Source organism: Schistocerca cancellata, chromosome 4 (assembly GCF_023864275.1).
Source record: "Schistocerca cancellata isolate TAMUIC-IGC-003103 chromosome 4, iqSchCanc2.1, whole genome shotgun sequence".
NCBI classification, from domain to species: domain Eukaryota; kingdom Metazoa; phylum Arthropoda; class Insecta; order Orthoptera; family Acrididae; genus Schistocerca; species Schistocerca cancellata.
The window spans coordinates 913,362,349-913,389,304 of NC_064629.1; positions in this window are offsets into that span (position 1 = coordinate 913,362,349).

A 26,956-nucleotide genomic window follows, 5' to 3' on the forward strand; every position below is an offset into this window, starting at 1 on the left:
TGTCTCTTTATGTCTTTTTTAACTATTCTTGGCTGTTGTTCACATGTAGTGCTTCATGCTAAATAAATTTCACAGGTGACATCGAGCATATAGCAAGAGTGGCAGAGAAAAGGTATCGTGTATCACAGACCAAGTCATCTGACGGCAGAGTGGAACAGAAATTCTCTAAGATTTGAGGAATTTCCTTTATTTTTGGAACAAACGGGCATATAAATGGTCACACAACAATATTAAAGAAAGTACCATGGCAAATTATTCGACCCTCTACGTTTCCATGACATCGTTACCGCCAAGAAAAAGTAACACTAACACACAAGTAGGGTTTCTTTCCCTTGTGTCCTTCCTTGCGGAGTGTCCGTGTCTAAGGACATGAAAAAGAAAATGGTAGCCCTAATCAGGAGCTGAGTCTGCCGCCCTTAGTGGCACAGAGAGAAAAGGACTGCGGTAGGTGATTTGCAATCACACTAACTTCGAGAAACCTCATCTTGTTCACTGGATCCACGTAATGAGATCATCAAGACAGGTCCGTCAAAAGTCTGCTCATTGGCAGTGCAGCCGAGCAGAAAAGACCTTCATCCCACTACATTCATTCCCAAAGTCCTGAACCAGCTAATTTCATTCCAGGAGTTGGTTTATGACAGAAGGAAAATGGAGGAACTTACTTGTCGGCTGGCCCGCAGCGTAGCGAAGTTGAAGCCAGTGTTTTCCGGGTGTGATGTTGGGCGTCTGGCGTATGGGCAGGTACAGCAAGGGGAAGCTCGCTTTATTACCGCCGCCCCTGGCTGTAAAATCGCTCTGCCCTGCCTACGGCTCTGCCTGCCTTCCCTCGTCGCTTCTTTCACACTTGCCGCCCGGGCTACGATGTAATAGACTTCCTTTTATTGTGATTGCCTGCTGAAGTCGTGAAACTGAAGTTCGGGACCAAACAACACTTCCTAGTGTATTCGCAAGCAATATAATACCGTTTTATTTTCTGACAACTATTTACAGCATACAGGTGCACCATTTAAACAGACACAATTCATGTACTAAAATTTACGTGCAGAGTGCTAACTGAAGACAGTCAGTGCCTGAGGTACACTATGTGATCAAAAGTATTCTGACACCCCGAGGGCAGGCCGCTGTGGTCGAGCGGTTCTAGACGCTTCAGTCCGGAACCACGCTGTTGCTACGGTCGCAGGTTAGAATTCTGCCTCGAGCATAGATGTGTGTCATGTCCTTAGGATAAGTCAGGTTTAAGTAGTTCTATATCTAGGGGACTGATGACCTTAGATGTTAAGTCCCATAGTGCTTAAAGCCATTTGAACTATTTTTTTTTTGACACCCGCGAAAACATACGTTTCTCATATTAGATGCACTGTACTGCTACCTACTGCCAGGTACTTCATATCAGCGACCTCACTAATCATTAGACATTGTGAGAGAGCAGAATGGGGCGCTCCGCGGAACTCACGGACTTCCAACGTGGTCATGTGATTGGGTATCACTTGTGTAATACGCCTGTACGTGAGATTTCCACACTCCTAAACATCCCTAGGTCCACTGTTTTCGATGAGATAGTGAAGTGGAAACGTGAAGGGACACGTACAGCACGAAAGCGTAAAGGCCGACTTCGTCTGTTGACTGACAAAAAATAAATGGTTCAAATGGCTCTCAGCACTATGGGACTTAACATCTGTGGTCATCAGTCCCCTAGAACTTAGAACTACTTAAACCTAACTAACCTAAGGACATCACACACATCCATGTCCGAGGCAGGATTCGAACCTGCGACCGTAGCAGTCGCGCGGTTCCGGACTGCGCGCCTAGAACCGCTAGACCACCGCGGCCGGCTGACTGACAAAGATCGCCGACAGTTGAAGAGGGTCGCAACGTGTAATAGGCAGACATCTCTACATACCATCACACAGGAATTCGAAACTGCATCAAGATCCACTGCAAGTACTATGACAGTTGGGCAGGAGGTGAGAAAACTTTGATTTCATGGTTGAGTGGCTGCTCATAAGGAACACAACACGCCGATAAGTGCAAAACGACGCCTCGCTTGGTGGAAGGAGCGTAAACATTGGACAACTGAACAGCGGAAAAACATTGTGTGGAGTGACGAATCACGGTACACAATGTGGAGATCCGATGGCAGGGTGTGGGTATGGCGAATGACCGGTGAACGTCACCTTCCAGCGTGTGTAGTGCCAACAATAAAATTCGGAGGTGGTGGTGTTATGATTGTGTTTTTCATGGAGAGGGCTTCTACCCCTTGTTGTTTTGCGTGACACAACCACAGCACAGGCCTACAGTGATGTTTTAAGCAGCTTCTTGCTCCCCACTGTTGACGAGCAAATCGGGGATGGCTATTGCATTTGTCAACACGATCGAGCATCTGTTCGTAACGCACGGCCTGTGGCGGTGAGGGTACACGACAATAACATCCATGTAATGAACTGGCCTCTACATATTCTTGACCTGAATCCTATAGAGCATCTTTGGGATGTTTTGGAACGCCGACTTCGTGCCAGGCCTCACCGACCGACATCGATACCTCTCCTCAGTGCAGCACTCCGTGAAGAATGGGCTGCCATTCCCCAAGAAACCTTCCAGCACCTGATTGAACGTATGCCTGCGAGAGTGGAAGCTATCATCAAGGATAAGGGTGGGCCAACACCATATTGAATTTCGGCATTAGCGATGGAGGGCGCCACGAACTTGTAAGTCATTTGCTGCCAGGTGTCTGGATACTTTTGATCACTTAGTGTAGATGAGCCAGACCTGCGTCGCACCCTCGTGACGGATTAATGACCAGCTGCCAGCCAAACGGTGGTTTCCCGGAAATTTACCGCTTTCGTTTTGAGGAATGCTTGTCTGTTCGCACTCTCCTCCTGGAGAGATGAAATATACAAACAATTAAAACACGAAACTGTGCACAACATAATTTACATGGTTCAAAGAGAGATGACCTATACGACCTTGTTCTCTTAGAGAATCGTTGCAGTATCAATGCAACCTCCACTGAAAAATATTCGGATGTTCTTCAGAGATAATTTCTGAGTATTTCGGTGTAAGGGACACGTGGTCTTCCTTGGCTCTTTACAAATTACTTACATTTCACTTGATCTCCTATCCTCTTTTGCGTTTGTACCTTTTTTACAATGAAAATATCCGCATAAAGAACAAATATAGACGGTTTGCGCTGCCTGTATTGTTTGGAAACAGACTTGTTCCATTCACTCTCGCCAACTGTTACTGGCAACAATCGTTCCCATTTCACACTTAACGGTAAAAGTGTCCTTACGATTACGGCGACTGTTCCCTTGGGTGCAGCTGTTGATAACTTCCTGGGCGATAAATGATGGAAAATGAACGTTACAAATCATGACCCGGATGATTCGACAAGATGGCCTAACCAGTGAGAAACCAGAGTGTGATTAACGCCACTATGATGTCGAGTGTATGAAATTACCCGACGCCGTAATGGAATTTATTGTGCAGAATACTTTCATATAAAACAGAATATTCCATAATATTTAAACTGTACTCTTAGGTTCTGGCCTAACCACCATAAACAATTGCATGACATATAAACAACTGCATGAACGGCTCCTGGACAGTATAGACTATGGCAGCTAAAATCAGCACACACACAAGAAACACGAACATCTACAGCCAATCACTCAAAACACATAAATACAACATTACATAGAAGCTATCAAAGAGCAATTTCCTGGAGAAGACAAATGAATCTTCTGCCGGAGAATTACGACGATAATGAACTCATCCCGCCCCGAACACACTCAACGACGTTACAGGATAGCTGTATTAATACGATAAAATATATAGATGACATAACAATCGGTGGGTCTGTCCACTAGGAGGTGGGAAAGTAAATTAAAAGACAATTACACCACTGGATAAAATTCCAAACAACATTAACACAGAGGATAGATGAGTTGGAAGATGAGCTTACATATATTGTGCACAACAAAATGTACAAACAAAACCGGCATACACATTCACAATTTCTCCCAACCGAAGTACATCACATCACACATACGCAAGATGAACACAAACCAGAATCATCGTCACATGGAAAACCCCACGACACACTTAAATATAAACAGTACGTCAAACCAGCCAAATTTGTCTCGGGATGCAATCTTTACCCCGGGCAAAAGGAACAAGGAATAGATAGATACGTAGATCCTGAATCAACACACCGAAAGAATCAGGCCACAAACCAGTACAAAATTCATAACCAGTGGACCCAAACTTATAAAAGTAGACAAATTAGATGAGGACAAATCTGAGAGAGACACATGTGTTATTTGCAACGATGTCACCGTGCGTCTAGAAACAACTTCCACTCCAAACATCAACAAAGACAACATAACACATAGAGTCAGTTCCACACAAATCACCACCATCGCCGACACCACACCACCAAGCACCACCAACATCAGCGAAAAACGTGTGAAGGCAAAAAGCATTGAAGAAGCGTGTGACAAAATGAAGTGTAACCGTGTGACATCCCAGAGAGATCTTAAAATGTCCCCCAATGAGCACCCAGCACCAAGCCACACTCCATCTAGTACCATCTTAGATACCGCAACAGATACCAGCACCAACAGCAAGCCAGTTACACCTAATTATGATAATTTAGAACTTACTTTTAAGAAGGCTAGAGAAAAAAAGAGGTACTGGAGACAGCGCAGCGGATGCTACTTAGATTGTGCCATCCAAAGGGAAATTCTGTTTTCCAATAACTGAGCCGACAGACAGAATCATGCTAAGGACAGAAAATATTCCTACAGTGCAGAGCCTCTGCTCGCCCTCATGCTCCAGGTCTGCATGCGCAGGTCAGAATCATTCGACTTGAACAAAATATATATTGATCATGTAAGCGCACACGGACGAACATATATTGATTACCCACAGACAGGCACTAAATGTTTTGTACACGTAAAACACCCAGAACACATAGACGAAAAATGAATATCTTAAAACATAATACAAAAAACAGTACGGCAGTCTGTGCGGAAATCCCTAAAATAGCATAAGACTTGCAGGCAGACATCATGTGTTTACAAGAACCTTATAGCAGAAATGGGCAACTAATATGTCTACCAAAACATGCTACTACAATAACAGGTAGCAATGACTGTAAGGCTGCAACAGTAATTTTAAATGGAACTTACAACATAATTAAGGTAACACAGTTATGCAATCAACACTTAGTTACCACAGCGATAAGAAATGGGAACGTCACACGGGTCGCCCAATACAGCCTTTATACAGCCGTACGCAGACTACATCAGAGACCTAGTAATGTATGCCAGAGGCAAAAAATTAGTGATAAGTGCTGACATTAATTCCAGAGCGACCCTCTGGAACTCAGACAGAACAGATGACAGAAAACGCATAATCACCGATCTAATACAAGAAACACAATTACATGAACACCAACATATGCAGGGTTCGATGGTACGAGCAGTAACATCGACTTTACGCTAGCAAATAATGCAGCAATGGCATACGTAACAAACTGGACTGTACACGACAACATAACCAATAGTGATCACAATGTCATAACTTACACACTAACTCACACTCAGAACACCACGACCAAATCACAGACCAGACACTTATTGTTGCACAAAGCAGACTCGAACAAAGTAACAGAAATTATCCAACAACAAGATCTAGAAAACATCAATGAAAGTATCGGTTACAGAGCACACAAGTTAACACAGGTAATACAACATGCACTAAACACATCAATACCGACAGCAAAGAACACAAAATGCTCACCAGTACAATGGACCAACGAACTCACGAGACTCAAGCAGGACGCCAGACGCAAACGAAAATTATATCAAAGGGTGATATCAGGAAGGGACAGACGCATAAGACGTGAAGCATATAGGCATGCACAAGACTTATGTAGACAGACCCCATACAAAACACGTATACAACAGTGGGGGCTATTTATAACAACACAAACAGAGCAAAATATATGGAGGAACCATACAAAACACTGACAGAGAAGATAGAAACCCCACTAGTTCTGGGAACGCTAAGGCCGGATGACGGCACGATGACGAGGGGATGGAGAAATACAGCGGAGTTTCTGCTGTATAAACTGCTCCCTGACGACGTTATCGATACGGACATACAATATCATACAACACACACACCATACAACACTGCAACTGTCACCTGTCCTTTTGCCCAAGAAGTGGTTGCGCTAGCAGTCTCAGAGCTCAGAAACAAGAAATGACTTGGACTAGATGGTATCCACTCGGAAACACTGAAAAAACCAGCACTGCAGATAACCCCGTTCCCAACAACGTTACCGAACGATGCCTTACAGCTGGGCAGGGTACCTACAGTATGGAAAACTTCCAAAGTATTCATTATTAAGAAATCAGCGGACAGGGATCCTTTAGATCCAAAGACTTACAGGCCAATATGCCTAATAAACACCCTAGCAAAGATTCAGGGAAAGCTACTGTGTAAGCACCTACAAACACACAGAGCTCTCAGGGGCATGAGCCAACACCAATTCGGCTTCAGAACTGGCAGATCAGTAGATGATGCCATCAACCAGGCCCTACACATAGTTAGTACTACAAAACAGAAATACGCCATGGCAATAATAATTGACATTGCCGGAGCATTCGATAATCTCTGGTGGCCCGCACTGTTTCAGAGGCTAAGACATCTGGAAGTACCCCAGTCACTGTACAACAGTTTCCAAGACTGCTGTAAAGACCGAGTAGTCGAATGGCAGATGGACAGCCCGAAATTAATTAAAAGAATTACCAAAGGCTGTCCTCAAGGGTCGATCTGCGGCCCCATCTTCTTGGACATATCAATAGAATCTCTCTTACTCTCTTACGACTTCTGGATAGGGATGACAGGAAGACGAAACTGTCTCCTACGCAGATGACCTATTAGTTGTAGTCACTGCAAACAACAGAGCCCAGTTAGAAGAGAATGTCAGTGGAATACAACAAACAATTACACAATGGTGTCACAACAATACTCAGGATAGCCGAAAACAAAAGCAACATACAGATTACTGAAAGGATCACTTCAAAGGAATCCTTCGGTTAAAACTGGGGACACAAACATCAAACGAGCACACGTTACGCGCTATCTTGGGGTTCACATAGATGAAAAATTGAATTTACACGAACACATAAGGACAGACAAAGCATAAAAAATAATACACAAAATGGTGAGGCTAATTTCAAAAGAGTACAGATTACCTCTACCAGTCTTACGGACGTATCACTGTACGCTCTTCGAATCAGTGCTCAGCTTCGCAACTAGCACGTGGGCACATAGACTGAACATGGTCACCAACAAAGCATCGGTTAGACGAGGGTAGAGAAGTGTCTTGCTTAGGCTATCTGGAGCCTTAGGCACCACTTCAGCGGATGCACCGTGTGTGGTGCTCGAAATATGCCCCATTGACATCACGATGAAATACAGAGCTGCAAGGTACTGGTTAAAGATGGGGATAGTAGATAAGGTACACACAATAACTGGTGTGCCGATAGAGACGATATGTCACCTTAAGAATTGGCGTTTGGATACATGGCAAGGTGGGTGGGATGTAAGTGATAAGGGACGTAGACTGCACGAATTCCTCCTTGACATAAGGGAGCGGTTGAGATTGAAACATATCGATCCCAGCCGCGGTTTGGTACATTTATTAATCGGACACGGACTTTAACCCACACACTTAAACCACGTGAGTCTACATGCACTTGAGGGGAAGAAGATTCCCCAGAACACACTGCCTTTTTCTGCCGGCAATACGCGAACAGTATACATACACTACACTTAGACTACACAGTTACAGACATAGATATACACACAGCAATGAGAGACGAAGAACAAGAGGCATAATTAAAAGTATTGACAAACAGTATTTCAAAATCAACACATAAAGAGTACATGCGGACACGACGTAACAGACATGCCTATGTGCAACGTAACAACATTCTCCAGAGGGTGGAGAGCGATACCCACAGTGACAGCAAAAACAGTGAAAATGAGGAGGAAGAGGAGGAGGAAGCCGAGATGTGAAAGTAAATAAGCATCAGGTGCTGACGATCTAGCCAAGAAATCACCAAATGGTTCAAATGGCTCTGAGGACTATGGGACTTAACATCTGAGGTCATCAGTCCCCTAGAACTTAGAACTACTTAAACCTAACTAACATAAGGACTTCACACACATCCATGCCCGAGGCAGGATTCGAACCTGCGACCGTAGCAGTCGCGCGGTTCTGGGCTGAAGCGCCTAGAACCGCTTGGCCACCGCGGCTGGCAAAATCACCAAATTCTGTACACGGATGGGCACCTAAAGTTAATACATACGATTAGTAATAAACAGGATAAGCGAGACTATTTCTCTAGTAACAACCATTTGTGTGTGTGTGTGTGTGTGTGTGTGTGTGTGTGTGTTTCTTTGTGTGTATGACTGGCGGTCAACGGCTCCAAGAATCATTCCGAGGTTTTCATCGTCAATCACATTCGGTGACTCTTCTGTCGTATCATCTTTTTATATTCTTCCTAAAAACAACAAAATTTTATTTATATTTCAACCTTAAATTACTGTTATTTTGAAAAGTATTACTGTCTGTAAGTGTTGTAGATAAAACAAAACAAAAGAAAACTGCAAAAAGATGAAAAACGAAAATTGTAAGATGTACGAAATGTTTTTAATAATCAGGTAACAGGTCTATAATTTGGCAATAAATAAATAAAATAACTAAATAAATAAATAAATTACCACTATCTCGAAAATCTGAACTTTCTCGTGATAGGACCACAATATCAATTTTTTTGGAACGATCATCGGGATTTGCTACGTATCAGTGCGTTAACACCATCAGTTTACCTCCAGTCACTTTCGATAGCTTCGCCACTTCACAACCAAACTAACGTTTTAACCTAACCTAGACCTAGGGCTACGATACAGATCAGTCTGCCACCACCGCCATTTTTCCTCCAGTCACATTCATTGCCTATATCAACTCTCAACAGAACGACATTACTGTAATGCGTAACAATATTCCAATAAATCCTGTCTTATACCGAGAAAAGAACAATATAAGAAATAAATACGAAAACCAGTAATCACCCTTCCAACCCTTAATAGCCATTTTAATAATCGCCAATCTCCACCTGAAAACAAGAGTAATGAATTCATGTCTTCCGATGACACAAGTCATTAGATTCAGCGAGTCTCGTAGGCTACCGTATAGATACCAGATTGGTTACGACAAACGGAAACGCGTTGCTTACAGCTGCACACAGCGGAAGAGCCGGCGACTCCAAAAGTGCAATATAACCACTCTTCACCCGCAAGCTTGTATTCAGTACTGCTTATTTCCGTTTCAGGTTTGTTCTTACGCCTTTTTTAGTTATATAACATTAACACACAGTAGGCTTGCTAACGAAGAGTTAGACGACATTGCAGATTTATCCACTTGTGTGAAAAATTAATCAGTGTTACGACAATGATCTCAAATCGACGACATAGCTTTGACAGACTCTTAGGGGTTGACTGCACACGGCTAGGCTTCGCAACAGTAACAGTTGTCTACAATGGGTTTTACCGGTAAAGCTCCGATTACGCACATCTACTGAAAAAATGTAGTAAGTAAATGAGCTGAATAAAGTAAATGATAAGTTGATGGAATCAAATTAATGTAGTCGACACAATGGCGAAGCTAAGTTTAAACCTTGTATATTGTTCAATTTGAAACAAAAGATGTAATGACGCCACGTCAAGTAATCAAAAGTAGTCCTCGTTAAAGTTACAAGAATAAAATCCAAGCAAAGACTGTGTTAACAGCCAATACGCTTTGGCAGAATCTGCTTTTCAATTAGCTGCTGTCAAAACAGAACAAATAAATAAGTTCCGGCTATGCAATAAGGTTAGTTTCTCAGTGATGCTGCTTTACTGCCCACAGAATATCGTTATGGAATATAACTATCGTTCGCACAAAGTTATGAAAAGTTGCCATACTTCGAAGCAACAAAACGGGTCGCAGAATATCATCGACATACCGCAGTGCTGTAAGGGTGTCGCAGATGACGACCATGGGGGTCCTGACATGAAACGAAACGGTACCCCAGACTATCACTCCGATTGTCGAGCCGTATGGCGGGTGACACTCAGGTTGATATCCCACCGATGTCTGAGGCGCCTCCAAAAGCGTCTTCACTCCGTTTTCTTTCCCTTCATGCCAAGCCATCCTGGGCTTACATTCCACCAAGATAATGCCCGCCTGCAGACGGCAAGATTTTCTACTGCTTATCTTCATGCTTATTAAGCCCTAAATCGACCAGCAAGGTCGCCAGATCTCTACCCAAATGAGAATTTCGGGAGCATTAAGTGTAAGGCCCTCCAATCAACTCGAGATTTTGACGATATAATGCGTCTATTGTACACAACTGGGCACCACATCCCTCAGGAGGACATCCAATAACACTGTCAACCAATGGCAAGCCGAGTAACTGCTTGCATAAGGACCAGTGGTGGACAAAAATGTTATTGGCTTGCTCATTTTTTGAAGCTCTTTCCCTTGAATTCTTCATTTGTGTGCCCATGGTGTCCGTAGTTGCTTTATAATTCTTTAGGGTATTTTTTTCTGTCGTTGCAGCTACAAAAATGCGTGGTTTTTTTCACCAGATACGTTTTGATTTATTGAGGTAAAGCGTCATCAGTGGTCTCTAATCTAGTTATTTACCTTTTCATTTGATTTTAGATCGAAAAACAGTTCGTTAAGAATAGGTTGAGTTGTACTTACGGTGATTTTTCGGCTGATTTCTCGCTTACATCGGGAATGCCGTCTGATAGCACATCTTTCTCCTGAATAAATCATCCAATTTTTCTTAAATCTACCGATTTCAATTCTAGTCGGGTAATTCCTCGGTGGTGTGTCTACCCTTTTTTCTTTTCTTGAGTGTAAGTGCATGTGAAAACTGGACAGTCTACCGTTTACTAAATTGTCATAAATGAATTCAGTGCAGCTAGAGAGTGTGTTTGCAACAATCTACGCTCGAACTCTTCTATTTTTCTTATCTTTATTGAATTTTTAAATAACTACTGTAAAATAGTGACAATAGAGGATATTTTGCCGAGAAAATTAAGTCCAATAACTTATCCGTATTTAGGTAATACTTGCACTGTCGAGATTCCTTTAATATTAAGAAGAGTGTCAGGTTCAGTTTTCAGTTGAGTCAGCACGATTAAGTTTTACATTTTATTCCCAAACGAGAGGGCGTATTGTATAGGAAAATATATCCCAACTCATGCAAGTACTGTAAGCTGAAATAGCCGTATCGGCAGGGGCACTGACTCAGAAGATATGAGCAACCGTGCAAAAAATCAAATGGAACTCGTGTACAGGTAAAGGAGTCGACGAGTCCCAGCAGACCAGATTACAGAAACTATCTGTCCCTGTCACCAGAAGCAGACAGCACCATTATGCGAGCAGGAGGCGTCACACCAGTACTAACTAAGTACGAAGGAACGTTTTGCAGTGCGTCGCATATCGTCAGAGAGATGGTAGATCAGGTGAGAATGTCTGCGACGACGTCGAAAGCTAATGTAACTGTGGCTACACAGAGCTGAATGCCTAAAAGGCTTACTTGTCCACAAGTTTCCATGAATCGGTCAAGTGCTAAAGAAGGGACAAGGAGGAGATAAGTGTTTAACGTCCTGCCGGCAACTAGATCATTAGAGACGGAGCACAAGCTCGGATTAGGGAAAGATGGAGATGGAAATCGGCCGCGCTCTTTCAAAGGAACCATCCCGACATTTGCCTGAAATGATTTAGAGAAATCACGGAAAACCTAAATCAGGTTGGCTGAAGGCGGGTGTGAATCGTCGTCCACCCGAATGAGACTCCAATATGCTAACCACTGTGCAACCGCACTTGGTGTCATGTGTTAAAAGTTAGGAGGAAGTAGATCGGGGATTTCCGCACAGAATATTTATCAAGTTTCCTTGGGAGTCCTGCGAGGAAAGACGACAGTGATTTAATAGTGCTATAGTGATAGTCAAGTCCCGGAGGCACTATTGTACTAGCGTCAGGAGGGTTTTGAGGGGTGCAGTTCACGTTTGCGGGCATTTTCAGGGGAACCTGGTTATCGAATAGTGCAGCCCTCTTTCTTTACTGATTTTTTCGCTCTCTCCTCGTTTGAATCTTATTCTCTGTCTTCAAGACAATATATTTTCTGATTCTCGCTAAGTTTTTTCTTTGTGGAACTAGTTTCTCGATGTTAACAGTTAGGGGTAGTGGTAATAGTTTTCAAAATTTAATTTTTGTGCATTGCAGGAGATCCGTTGGCTGTTTCTTGCGCGAGTACGTGGGATTTTCGTTTCGTGGTGTAACATACTTTTTTTCACATTTAAATAAATTTTCATTTTTTACATACTTCTTGGAACGATCCTGAGTTTCCTGAAAGTTACATAGAATAAGGGGAAGCTGCAATAATGAATGTCAAAAGTGTTGATGCGGCGACTACGGCTACGTCAAGGGCAACATTTATTAAATCGTTAAACAGCTGAAATGTTACATGAGCTTCCATTAACATTCCAAAGCGGACGCTAAGTAATAATACGAATATTTTACTGTGCCTTTATTTTTATGTGGGTGAGCTGTTTTAATTACCATAATGTGGAATATTTTGATGTCAGTGCGCTACGCGGAAGGTTCAGTCAATATTAACAAAGCCTGTCTACAAAAGAACCGCACCAAACCGCAGCTAAAGCCAGCAGTAGATACGCGGACTATAAAAGCGATAAATTAGTTCAGATAACTGGCTCATTGACAGTGTCGATAGTTGTGTGTTTTTCGAAGAGCTCGTTATCCAAATACAGTCATTTAACAGAAGTACTAATACTGCAGTAGCATAATTACTCTGGAACGTATCATGAATAATTTTAGTATCTCTAGGGACAAAATAACAATGGATGACACACACATACATCTTTCGTAACAGTATTTGTTGTTTCTATTGTCTATATAACCATTACTCGGTTATTCACGGACGTACATATTTACTAGATTGGATTATTTGCTATGCAGTAAATAATTAGAGTGTACAGTGACAGTCTGCGTTGTGTTAACATTTTATCATTCAGGGACAATTGTGGGAAACACTTCTGAGTAATTCCACATGTATAGTATAAATTTCACAAGTGAATTTTGCCACAGTCTGATGTATATGGCAAATATGTTGCTATTCGTTGTGTGGGACATTCACCATAATACAATATACTAATTATCGCGAAAGAAACGGCACTCTTTGCAGTGATAAGGAATTATTTAAAGTGGTTTCATCAACGCGAGCTTATTTTTTTCACCCTGACCTTACGCTCTGACATGTTTACGAGTAATTCAGCGGCAGCAGACGAATACTTAATAGGGGATCTACGTACTTGCCGTCGCCAATTTGATTCATGTTGCCATGGTGTGAAGAGCATAGCAAGGGCTTCAATTTGTTTAAAGAGGAAGACGGAACTGTAAATCGTTTTCGATAAAATCGAGTTTGAAAGTTTTAGGCGTGAGTGTACAGGATGACAATTATTGAACTACAGCAAACAAAATCGTCATAACATCTGATGTTTTGCATAAGTACGTTCAAACTGCACGGTTGACCGTGGGGCATGATGGGAATTAGTATGGTCTGTCCGATTTGGTTCAGCGACGAAGCCCACTTTGATCTGGATGTGTTCGTTAAAAAAATGGTTCAAATGGCTCTAAGCGCTATGGGACTTAACATCTGGGGTCATCAATCCACTAGACTTAGAACTACGTAAACCTAACTAACCTAAGGACATCACACACATCCATGTCCGAGGCAGGATTCGAACCTGCGACCGTAGCAGCAGCGCAGTTCAAGACTGAAGCTCCTAGAACCGCTCGGCCACAGAGGCCGGCTGTGTTCATCAATAAGGAAAACTGGTGCATTTGGGGGACTAATAACTCGCATTTCGCGATAGAAAATTCTCTTCACACTCAACGGGTGACTGTGTTGTGTGCAATTTTTAGTCACGGAATAATCGGTGCGTTATTCCTTGATGGCACGTGACTACCGAACGGTACTTGAAGGTTTTGGGTGATGATTTAGTACCCATTATCCAAAGTGACCTGGATTTCCACAAGATGTGGTCCATGAAAGACGGAGCTCGACCTCATCGAAACAGGAGAGTGTTTGATCTCCTGGAGGAGCACTTTGGGGGCCGCATTCCGGTTCTGGGAAACCCAGAGGCCACTGGCATGGGCCTCCATTGACCGCCATATTCTTCGGATCTGAACACATGCGACTCGTTTTTGTGGCGCTATATTAAATCAAGGTGCACTGCATTAACCCCAAAACCATTCCTGAGCTGAAAACAGCCATTCAGGAGGTTACAGACAGCAGCGATGTTCTGAAACTTCTGCGGGTCGTGCAGAATTTGGCTATCCGTCTGCGCCACATTATCACCAAGGATGGGTGGCATATCGAACATGTCATAACTTACATCCGAATGTTTGTAGTGACGTTTACATGTTGAATAAAGTGTGTGCACGCCATACTTAGCAACTAATTTACGCTTTTTTCATATAGTTCACTAACTGTCACCCTATATATACTATTGTGTGGTCGCCAGTAGGCAAGTAGTCTGTAGCCAAGTGATTAAGTGCCTCGTTTCATAAGCACGAAGTCTCTGGATCGAATCGCTTTCTGCGTGATGACTGGGTGTTGTGTGCTGTCCTCAGGTTAGTTGGGTTTAAGTAGTTCTAAGTTCTAGAGGACTGATGACCATAGATGTTAAGTCCCATAGTGCTCAGAGCCATTTGAACCATTTTTTTTGAATCGCTTTGCTGGTGCTTTTTCTTTTTTCCCACGTAAATTTAACAACATGGTTATTACCATTGTTCTAATTATCAGCTCTTAATTATTTATTTAAATATTTTTGCAAGGACATTGGAAACAAAACAGGATACACGAGCATTTTGAATCAAATCAGTATAGTCTTTTTTATTGACTTTGTTGTATAAACATTTGTGACACGTATGGAGCGCTACACGAATCATGATGATACTGATCGTAGAAACACGTAAAAAAGTAATTAATTTGGCATACAGCACACGTAATGAACGCAGGTTTTTACAAGAGCATGGGTTTTTCGATGTTTCTCTTGCGAAACAAACTTGTTTTACGAAACTTCGTCGCAGATTAAAACTGTGTGCCCGACCTAAACTCGAACTCGGGACCTTTGCCTTTCGCGGGCAAGTGCTCTACCATCTGAGCTACCGAAGCACGACTCACGCCCGCTCCTCACAGCCAGTATCTCGTCTCCTACCTTCCAAACTTGTTTTACGTTCATAAACGGTTCTCTGTCATCACACAGTTCCGCAGCGTACTACTCATATCTGATCATACCACCTGACTATTGGTGCAGACAACTGATGGTGTACAACTGATTGCATTTTTATGCAACCTTCTCTTCAAGCTATCTCTCTAATGTGTTCGATGATGTACGAGCAATTTTGTAGTCACCTTATAAGGGTTTTCACGTGCTTGTAGAAATAAGCGTCGCTGGGTTGCACCAACGGAGTACATTTTGGAGGGAATTACTTTAATACAGCACGTTGGCAGACTCTCTCTATGTTGAACAGCTTCCTCGAAATGCACCGTGTTCGTTTGCCCTCCCCGTGAATCGAGGAGCAAAAGAAATTATTCTTCTCTCACATGAGGCTTCAAGACGTCAGCTAGAGATTTCCTGTGTAGTACTGTTGTGAGTTTTCCGGACTTTGAAGATGTTACCATAAACTTTTTGTATTTGTGTTCGTATTCATCACCGGCTTTTTAAACTCTTGGTCCAAATGAGCCAGTAGTCTACTGCAAGCAAGAGAAGACTGTTGGTAGTAATTTTCCAGATAAAGTGACAGCATATTGTGCAATGTATGAATGCGTCACCTTGTGCATATCCCTTCCATGCACAATAACCAACTTTTCTCAGCGTTCGGCGAGAGTTCGGTCATACGTTGTTTTATATTGGTACCCTAAGGCAAACATTCACAAATTAGCATCGTATGGTCTGTACAAATAGTATGCAGTTGATGTATATCAATCAGGTACTGTTATGTGTAATACCTGTTTGATCAGTGTTAATAACAATATCCTTGTCGGATTTGGGTATGAGGGCTAGAGTCCGTATTCGGAAATTTGTTGCTGCCTTAAGAAGTTGCTGCAGTGAACCGCTTTCACTCTCGGATACAAGTCTGGTGATTTTTCTCTGACGCATCAGATGTCTTCGTTAAAAGAATACGACCCACGAGTCAGAAGCTTGAAAATTTAAATCAGGAAATTGGCTAGCAGCAGCCGGATCCCGGTGCAGCAGGTTTCCCTTCGTGACCTGCTAATTACATTCTCGAGCTATTATCAAACGATCATAAGTACACGAATCAATTGTTTTAAGTTGTTCATGCCTTGTTCCACCTTCTTACATATGTTCTTTCCGCCTTCATGCTTTTGAGACGTGAACCTCCATTTCTACGAAAACTGGTCAAACGCCATTCTGGATGCTTTCTTGCTAGATTGACGACCCAAATTTGGCAATACTGCGGAACGTAATCGCTGTCGATTTTCGACAGCCTCTCTTCGGCCTCACAATCGTGTGATGAAACAGGAGCGACTTCTTCAGCACGCTCTCTTCATCGATGTTTTGAAGGACAATAAGTTCGTCTTCTATCACGAGTTGTTCCACCATCAGCATTTCGAAAATTCTGCAAAATATTTCTTCTCCAGTGTACATGTGTCCTTGTGTTATTACTTCAGGAGGTTTCGAAGCGATGAGATTGTTTCGGAGAAAGAGCTTGTAACGGAACTGAAATGATGGTGGGCTGACAGTAATTTGGAGCCCGCGCGTCGGAAACGGGCGCGCTTGTGTGAGACTGCCAGGGAGTGCACCCTGATGCCATCTATTGGCGAAACTGGGAATTAGCGCTGTCAGACAATGCACTAAGCTCTCAGAGTCAAATGTATTCTTTTTATTGGTAATTATAAGTTATTACTGTATAATTTAATGTTGTAAAGCGCTAGTAGTAAATTATTATGACTGGTATGGACTCCAGGGTAGTAAATATAAATATTCTTAAATACTAAATGATTTCGGTAAAAAGATGGTAGGGGAACGCCCCCACTCTTGGTGATACGAGCGTGTGAACTGTAGGGCACTGTAGGCCGTGGATCGAACCCGTTCAATCATCACAGCTCTTAGGGAAATAGTCCGGTTAGGAGTGTACTATTCATTAGGTAAATACTGGCGAGTAACGGTCAAAAATGTATACGCAAGTGAATTTAGCAAGGTCCACGTAGCACCTAGTTAATGTGGTGCAATGGCGAGGGTAGGAGTGGAGTAAAAGTGAGCTGAGCTTGTTGCAGCTGTGCTGGATTCAAATATTAACTACGTGAATTCACTACGGCCTCTTACCATTGGGACTGAGCTATTTACAGTTAAAATATGTAGCAGTAAGCGCAAAGGCGTGACAGCTACAAGTCCGTATTGGTTTTATACATACGGAATTGGGAAGTGGGTCATTCCGTCAGTGGAGGGGGTTAAAACAACCGAGTCAGTGGAGAACATACCCCATTTACTGATGGAAAGATTCAGCGGTTCGGTCGCATGTGGCGACCGTGACAGGGCTAACCAAGTTTGTAGAATAATGGCTGCAATAAAAGTGTTTTATATAAACTTGTAGTTTCAAGAAAATTTTAAATTTAAAATTCTGTTGTAGACAAATATACCACAATTGGTAAGTTCAAGACGACAACCTGCAAAGCAGCAAAAGAAAGTCCAATAGTAGGAGTTAAACAAGTAATACTTGGTTTAATAAACATTTCTATTAGGCACGAAATACAGCAGCATAAGATGGAGTCGAATAGTAACAAGCAAGACGAAAACATTACAAGGTCAGACCCAGAGTTAGGGACCATAGATACTGTTGTAGGGTTGGAAAATCTTATAGATGAATCCACACCCATAAGACAGGAGGAACGGGAAGTGAAACCAAAGGTAGTGAAAAGTGAACCCAATGTATCTGTGGATGCAAGTCACAAGGGAGAGGATATGGAATTAACAAGTTTGTTAAATAGGATGATGGCGCAAATTCAAGAAGGGGATGCTAGTTTGAAAGCAGAAATGGCTAGTCATATATCCCAATTGGATGAAAACCTATCTGGTAAAATAAAAGCCAATTTAGATATTTTGAATACGCAAAGCCAACGTATCACAGAGGTAAACAAATCAGTAAATAGCATTAGGGCTGAAATAACAAATGTTCACAGAAAAGTCACAGAAATAGAGGAAAGATTTGATACCGAAATTCAGAGAATAGAGAAATCAGTGGAACCTTTGGTTAGTGAAAAATTAGAACCGATAATTGAAAGTAAATTACAGGTGATAGTACCAGTTCTAAAGAAAGAGATTGTTAAAGAAACGGCAGCTGATATTGAAACACTGCGCAATACCATCTTGAGTTTTGATGCATGTGTGCAGGAGCAGGAAAATACACTGCGTAATGAGATAAAATTATTAAGTCAGCAAGTTCAGAATCAGACGTTTCTTAACTGTAGTGGTATCCCATTGGTAATGCAAAAATCGGAAATACTGAGTAGGGAGGAAAAATACGATCCTCAAATGAAACAAGGTGGATGGCATCCAATGGATTTTATAAAAAATTGTGAACGTGTCTTACCAACAGACATGTCGGATAAAGAAAAAATTAATTTAGTAATAGACGCTTTAGCAGGTCATGCTAAACGTTGGGGATTGAATTTGGATATCGACAATTTGAAGTTTACAGACTTCAAAGAAAAGTTCCTTGAGGAATTCTGGAGCACACAACAGAGAGATAGGTTGTGGAGAGAATTCGTTGTCGCCAGAATGCCAGAACCTGGGCGTGGGCTCATGAAAGAATACTGTGAAGGATGGTTCAAGCGTTTGGAGTATCTTAAAGATCGTAGATCAGAATCGGAGATAGTGTGGGAGTTGTGGAAAAAGCTACCTGACGATTCAAAGCGTTATGTAGGAGGCACTCATCGAACATTCGATGAATTTTTAGAAAAAATCGAGAATGAAGATAGGTGGCGTGAAACGAGAGAGTTTCGAGGTTTCAGAAATCAGAATGGAATAGTAAAAGGTGGTAGGAATGAACCACAAATTAACATGATGAGAGGAAGAGGTCAAGAAGGTAACTCTCAGCGAGGGAGAGGACACTATCAGGGAAACAGGATGCATTATCAAAATCAGGAAAACTAAATACCGCGCAGGTCAAGGGCCTAACGCGCGCGGAAAGAAAGAAATGGCCCAAATATAGGGAAGATCGGAGTAGGCAGTACTATAGTAGGATAGTGCGTCGTTCGCCTGAAGAGCAGTTACATAAACGAAACTTTGCGGAGTATAATGCAGGGATACAAACAGAGGAGAGAGAGCAGGGAGGAATTATTAAGGGAAATGAAGTAGGAAAAGAATATCGGTCGGATGTGAAGGCTCACGTGAATGAAATAAGTACAATTCGCGGTCAGAGTGACGAATTGATGAAGGAAGAGTCAGAGGAGGCGTTGTTTGTCGGTAGGGATGGCAACTGTGCAGAGAGGCAGGGGCAAGGGAGGAGTGATGTGACTTATGGTAAAAGGTTCGTATGAATAGTCGACGAATCGCATCGAGAAGTAATTAAAGAGGAAAGGGTGGATAAGAAAAAGGGGCATAGTGCAGAGACGCATGCCGATTCAGAAATTACCTCGTATGCAGAATATATACATCAGCTCAAAAGCCAGCCAGCACAATTAGAAAGATCTTCCACTCAAGTGATTAATTTGGACCCGAATATGACAGTGTTAGAGAGCCATACCGATTATGATGTGTACCTAGTGACAGCAAGAGTACATGACTGTGATGAAGATTCTTTTAAAGAAATTAGAGAAAGTGTATCTAACCAAGAGAAAGAGTGTTGTGATCCCTGTAGTACTGAAGCAAATGAGTTGAGTGAGACTGGAATTCCATTAGTAGGGGAAAATAATGAAAGTAAGAGTGGCGAATGCACTATCCAACAAAGGGAAAGTATTGAAATGGATTATAATTTGCGAGAATTATTTGAACCCGAAGAAGGTCATATTTCTAAGGAGGAGGAATTATCGTCAGAATCATCAGAGAGCATCCAGGGAGAAAAAGAAATAGAGGAAGTTTCCGATTCCGCAACCGAGAGTTCAGGCATGACAGATTCGAATGAGAACGCGATGGCATTAAAGAGCCTAGACGAAGGACTATTGGAAAAAGTGGTGAAAGAATTTAGGATGAAAAGGAGAAAGAAACCTCCGGATGGAATGGTCAGTATAAAAACCGGAAAAATAATATGGCAAGACTTGGCGGTGGAAAAGGATTTATTATGGGAAGATAAAGAAAGTATGAAAGAGGACAATAGGATGCAAACAATCCTACCTATTAATGTATGTGGGTACGATTTATATGTATTGTTGGATACGGGTGCTCAAATAAGTGCTATTTCGCACGCATTTTTTGAGATGATCAAAGAGCAACGAGGAGTAGTCATGATGCCAGTAACAGGTGTTAAAGTAATAGGGGCGACAGGGAAATGTAGTAAACCTGTTAAACATCAAGTGATGATGGAATTTAAGATAAAAAACAAGCTATTCTCTAATGCATTTTTAGTAGTTCCAGAGCTCAGTGCTGAGATCATTTTAGGCATTGACTGGTTAATAAAACAAAAAGTAATTATAGATTGTGACAAAGGGATAATAGTTTGTAAAGTTGATAGTGCGGTATTAGAAATACCATTTGAATCATCTAGAGTAATGGAAGAGAACCAGCTGCGAGAATTTAGAGATGATCATGATTCAGGAATAGGTCAAAAATTCGATTGGTTTCGGATGAGGCAGATAGTTGAAGATGGGAATAAGGAGACACTCCTTCGAAATGTAGTGGATAAAACGGAAGGACTATCTGATGCCCAAAGGGAGGATCTATGGCAAATTCTGAAAGAAAATCAGGAGGTATTTTCGGACAAACCGGGACGAGTGATAAATTATGAGTACTGCATGGAGGTAGAGGGGCATGAACCTTTCTTTAAACCACCATATAATGTACCCTTGTCTAAGAAAGAAGCAGTTCAAAAAGAAATAGATAAAATGGTTTCATGTGGGGTCATTGAACGGAGTTCTAGCCCATATAATAACCCATTGGTGATAGTAGGTAAGAAGGATGGAAGTGTACGAATAGTGATAGATGCTCGTACTCTGAATAAAGTAGTGAAGAGGGAGTTGGATCGTCCAGAGAACATAGATAATTTATTGCACAAGTTTAATGGTGTAAAGTACATGACTAGTTTAGACCTAACGGCAGGATACTGGCAAATCCCATTAAGTGAGGAGTCTAGGAAGTACACGGCATTTTTATTCAATGGCAAATGCTACCATTACACAGTGGTACCATTTGGCCTAAATACTTCCGTTTCAGTGTTCATTCGGGCTTTAGACAAAATTTTAGGGAGTGAACTTAGTTCGCTAATCACGGTTTATGTAGATGATTTGTTAATTGCTACAAGGACATGGGAAGAGCACATGGAGTTATGCGACAGGGTGTTCAAAGCTTTAATTAAAGGAGGAATGACCCTGAACCTGAAAAAATGCGAGTTTGTGAAGAAAGAAATAAAGTTTTTAGGTCACATAGTAACACCAGAGGGAATTGAAAAGGATCCCAACAAAGTCAAAGCAATAAGAAATTGTCCGGCTCCCAGGAATAAAAAACAACTAAAGTCGTTTATAGGACTTTGTTCCTTTTATCGTAAGTATGTGGATGATCAGGTGTTCAATAGCCCACATCTGAACAACCTACTTAAGAAGAACAGTGTGTATATATGGACTGAGGAATGTGAAACAGCATTCAACCGGCTAAAAGACAATTTGGCTAAAAACATAAAGTTATGGCACCCTGACCTGTGTGAACCATTCCACATGGCAACAGATAGTTCAGATTATGGATTGGGAGTATCCATATTTCAGGAGGTAATGATAGATGGGGAAAAAACTCATAGACAAATAGCATATGCGAGTAGAACCATGTCTAAGTACGAAAGAAACTATACAGTTTCAGAGAAGGAGGCTTTAGCTATAGTATGGGGTTTTAGGAAATTTCAACTTTTCTTATGGGGACATAAGACTGTGGTCCATACAGACCACAAAGCTTTAATATTTTTGAAGGACTGCAGATTGTTACATAACAGGTTGAGCAGATGGGCGCTGTTTTTACAACAATTTGATATAGAGATCAAGTATGTTAAAGGGAAAGAACATGCAGTACCGGATGCTTTGTCGAGATTACCGGAAGGATGTGAGACACTATAAAGTGTAAAGAATAGGGAAGATGTTTTTGAGGTGAATTACTTCAAAAAAGCGGAAGGAAGAGAAAAAATTAGGGAAATATGTCGGAATATGCGAAGATATCAAAGTGATGATGATGCACTCAAGTCGGTAAAGGTCAAGTTTGACAATCCGGACGCAACTAACATAAGGGCTTCATATAAAATACATAAAGGTGTACTGTATCTTCAAAGATTAAATAATCCAGGGAAGTGGAGAGTATGTTGGCCGGAACAACACACTGAAGTGCTGATAGATTATGTTCACTTGGCATATGGCCATTGTGGTGCACGGAAGTGTACCGATAAGTTAGATGAATGCATTACCTTTAACAACATGGCACGAAGGGTAGCACAGAGGATAAGATCTTGTGATCTATGCCAAAAGGCGAAAGTAACAAATGCAACTAATCAAGGGCCCATGCAATCAATAAAACCTGATGAAGTATTAGAAATAGTAGCAGTAGATATCTTTGGACCATTACCGAAAACCATGGGGGGTTTTGTGTACATATTTGTAGCAGTTGAACTTTTCTCAAAGTATATAAAGCTTTATCCGTTGAGAAAAGCTACTGCCAGAGCTGTGTATGATAAAATGGTGTGTGATTATTTTGTGAAAGTAGGGAAGCCAAAGAGAATACTATCAGATAATGGTGTTCAGTTTTGCTCAAAAATGTGGAAGGATGGGAAACTGAGAAACAGGTAGAAGTGGTACATATCTCAGCTTATCACCCACCAAGCAATCCAGCAGAAAGATATATGCGTGAGATAGGTCGGTTATTTAGGACGTACTGCCATAGTAACCACAAGAAGTGGGGCATGTATGTGGGTGAATTCGAAGAAATCATGAATTCATTAACAAACGAGAGCACTGGATTTACTCCAGAAGAAATCCTGAAAAAGACAAGAAGTAAAAGTCTAGTAGAAGACCTACTAGAATTTCCAAATAGAGTTGAATTAGATTATGATAGTAAAAATAACTTAGTAAAAGACAAGATGAGAAAACAAGCAGATGCGAGAATTCGTCGTCACGACGAAAAAGTAAGGAATCCCAAATTCAAAATAGGTGATTTCGTTCTTGTAGAAACACATGAAAAGTCAAGTGAAATTAATAACGAGATCAGCAAATTTAAATATATATATAATGGACCATTTAAAATAGTGTCCATACCCAATGTGAATGTTTATTATTTAGAGTACCCATTAACAGGCAAACTCCTGGGAGTAAGAAACATAGTGGATCTCAAAAGGTATGAATCACGAATTCTACCAGATTGAAAATAAATATATAAATAAATATTTAAGTAAACCAATATGTAAATAGTTGTGTTTCTTTTGTTCTATGTGAAAGGTAAATGCTCACTAAAATATATTGCAGTATTCTAATGAAACTTATAGTTTAAGTAGAGACTAAACAGACTGGAAAAGACTGAGCTTCTAAGAAAGCCTTAATAGATGTGTAAATAAGTGTTGTGGAAGAGGTAGAAAAGTGAGGAGGTAAAGTGAAAAGGACGGGCTACAAAGTAATAGGCGCATAACGTGTGTTTTACTTGCCTGAGATAAAAGAAGTGTATTTAAAACTTTGTAAAAAAAAAGATGTTTAAAGTGTACTGTGTTTAGAAGTAAGAAAATTGGAAAGAATATATGTAAATCGTTTATGTAATGTTTAGCAGGAAAGAGAGAAAGAATTGGTGTTTCATTTTAAATATGTAATATAAGTATCGAGGTGTATCAGTAAGAAAGGGAAAACCCTTGGTAAAAAGCTTATCGAACATTTCAGATTCATTATAGGAGAGACTTCTTATTGAATTATCACTGTAAGATACTTCAATAAGAAGTGGGGCATGTGTAACGGAACTGAAATGATGGTGGGCTGACAGTAATTTGGAGCCCGCGTGTCGGAAACGGGCGCGCTTGTGTGAGACTGCCAGGGAGTGCACCCTGATGCCATCTATTGGCGAAACTGGGAATTAGCGCTGTCAGACAATGCACTAAGCTCTCAGAGTCAAATGTATTCTTTTTCTTGGTAATTATAAGTTATTACTGTATAATTTAATGTTGTAAAGCGCTAGTAGTAAATTATTATGACTGGTATGGACTCCAGGGTAGTAAATATAAATATTCTTAAATACTAAATGATTTCGGTAAAAAGGTGGTAGGGGAACGCCCCCACTCTTGGTGATACGAGCGTAGCTAGAGGTAGCTGGAGACACAGGGACTGAACAGGGGAATGGCCTGGGGAGTGTTGACGTGATCGGACGTGCGTAACTGTGCTCACGCAAAACTGATTGTGCAACAGCAAAGAGGCGAATATCGTCGCCGTTTGTGGAGTAGAACGTGACGAATGGTTGTCGAAGCCGCCTCTATGCCACTGGGGCTGATTGTAAGAGTTCCTGCGCCCAGAATTTATGGCGGACGTGCAGTAGCTTATACGAGTGCTACAGCTCGTAGTTCCAGCCGCCATTAAGGGCATGAGGCGTGAAGAGCTGCGTTAGCCACGTGCATCTCACCACCAGCACCGACACGTCTACCCAAGGCAAGACTGCTTGCAATTGTTAAGTCGAACTTTGTATACATGTAAAAGGAGAATACCAGTTTTCTTTTATGCAAGTGCAGAGGACAGAATACAGTAATGAGTAAAATTACGACGCATGTTGTTCATTGTAAAGTGTAGTAACCTCAAACATAGTATAGTGAAATCAGACTGAGGCCACCATCGCCTCTTTCATTTACAATTCTTTTGGTTGTAGAATACTTTAGCGTATAAGAATGTTGAAAAGAGCAATGGTCACACCAGAATGAGTCGCCTATTTACAGTTACTTAAATTTTTCTGAGCAACCTTTCAAGTAAAGTCACTTAACTGATTCTGTATCAATGGTCCAAAGAGTAATATCCAAAAGTCATTAAATAAGTTGAAGGATAGAATTTTGTTAACCCAAGTTGCATAACCTGTCTTGGTAGTAATTACCAAGCCACCTCACAGAAATTGAGAGAGTATTTGCTTTGTAGAATCATCTAGAATGATCAGAAATAGTAATATTCAGAATTAAGTTTAAATTCAGCTCAAGCCATTTCACTTTTAAACGAGCCCAAAAATTGATTTATTCTTTTGCTCCTTCAGAGCTGGCGACCGTAGTTATAAGTATTTTCAGGAGGATTCGACGGTAAGTCTGCTGCTCTCGTCGTGCTGATAGGATTATCCACTGCTGCTAGCAGTGGTGATTGGATACATAAGCTCACTACCAAGTTAAGTGGGTCAGGTAGGCAGTGTTACCATGTGAACTGTAGGGCACTGTAGGCCGTGGATCGAACCCGTTCAATCATCACAGCTCTTAGGGAAATAGTCCGGTTAGGTGTGTACTATTCATTAGGTAAATACTGGCGAGTAACGGTCAAAAATGTATACGCAAGTGAATTTAGCAAGGTCCACGTAGCACCTAGTTAATGTGGTGCAATGGCGAGGGTAGGAGTGGAGTAAAAGTGAGCTGAGCTTGTTGCAGCTGTGCTGGATTCAAATATTAACTACGTGAATTCACTACGGCCTCTTACCATTGGGACTGAGCTATTTACAGTTAAAATACGTAGCAGTAAGCGCAAAGGCGTGACAGCTACAAGTCCGTATTGGTTTTATACATACGGAATTGGGAAGTGGGTCATTCCGTCAGTGGAGGGGGTTAAAACAACCGAGTCAGTGGAGAACATACCCCATTTACTGATGGAAAGATTCAGCGGTTCGGTCGCAAGCTGTTCACTGTACACAAGTGTCGTTTTTGAAACTTCACTGTAAAGCGATTCGGCTTCACAGTCCGGGTCACGTTCCCTTGCTGTCGTAGTGCTAAGTGCATCAATACATTTACTCGTAAAATCAGACACCTTGGAGCATTGAAATGTAACAACCAAGGAGGCTAACATGCGAATGAAGTATTCTTCTTTATAAACGCTATTCCCTTTCTCCCTCCACCTACCGAAAATTGTTTGTGCACATGCAGATTTCTGAATGGTCAAAACTGGCTGCAGAATTACCAGGAAAATGGGATCATACAGTGAATCCTACTGTACCTGCACCTATACCGGAAAAACAGGCTCAAGATGGGTTGAAACATACCTGCAGGAATACGGTTGTAATGGTAAACTACTTCCAAAACGTTAGAGAAAAACTCGAATTTTCTAGGTGAAGACTATGTTAACTATGAATGTTTCCTTAGATGCTGATTTTCTCGAAAACGGTTGAGAGGTGCGCCTTCCTTTCTACATATGTTGAAGTCCTAGCGCGGCCGAGCGGTTAAAGGCGCTACAGTCTGGAACCGCACGACCGCTACGGTCGCAGGTTCGAATCCTGCCTCGGGCATGGATGTGTGTGATGTCCTTAGGTTAGTTAGGTTTAAGTAGTTCTCAGTTCTAGGGGACTTATGACCACAGCAGTTGAGTCCCATAGTGCTCAGAGCCATTTGAACCATTTTTTGAAGTCCTAGCCATGATCCGCACACCCTGTCAGTACGAATATG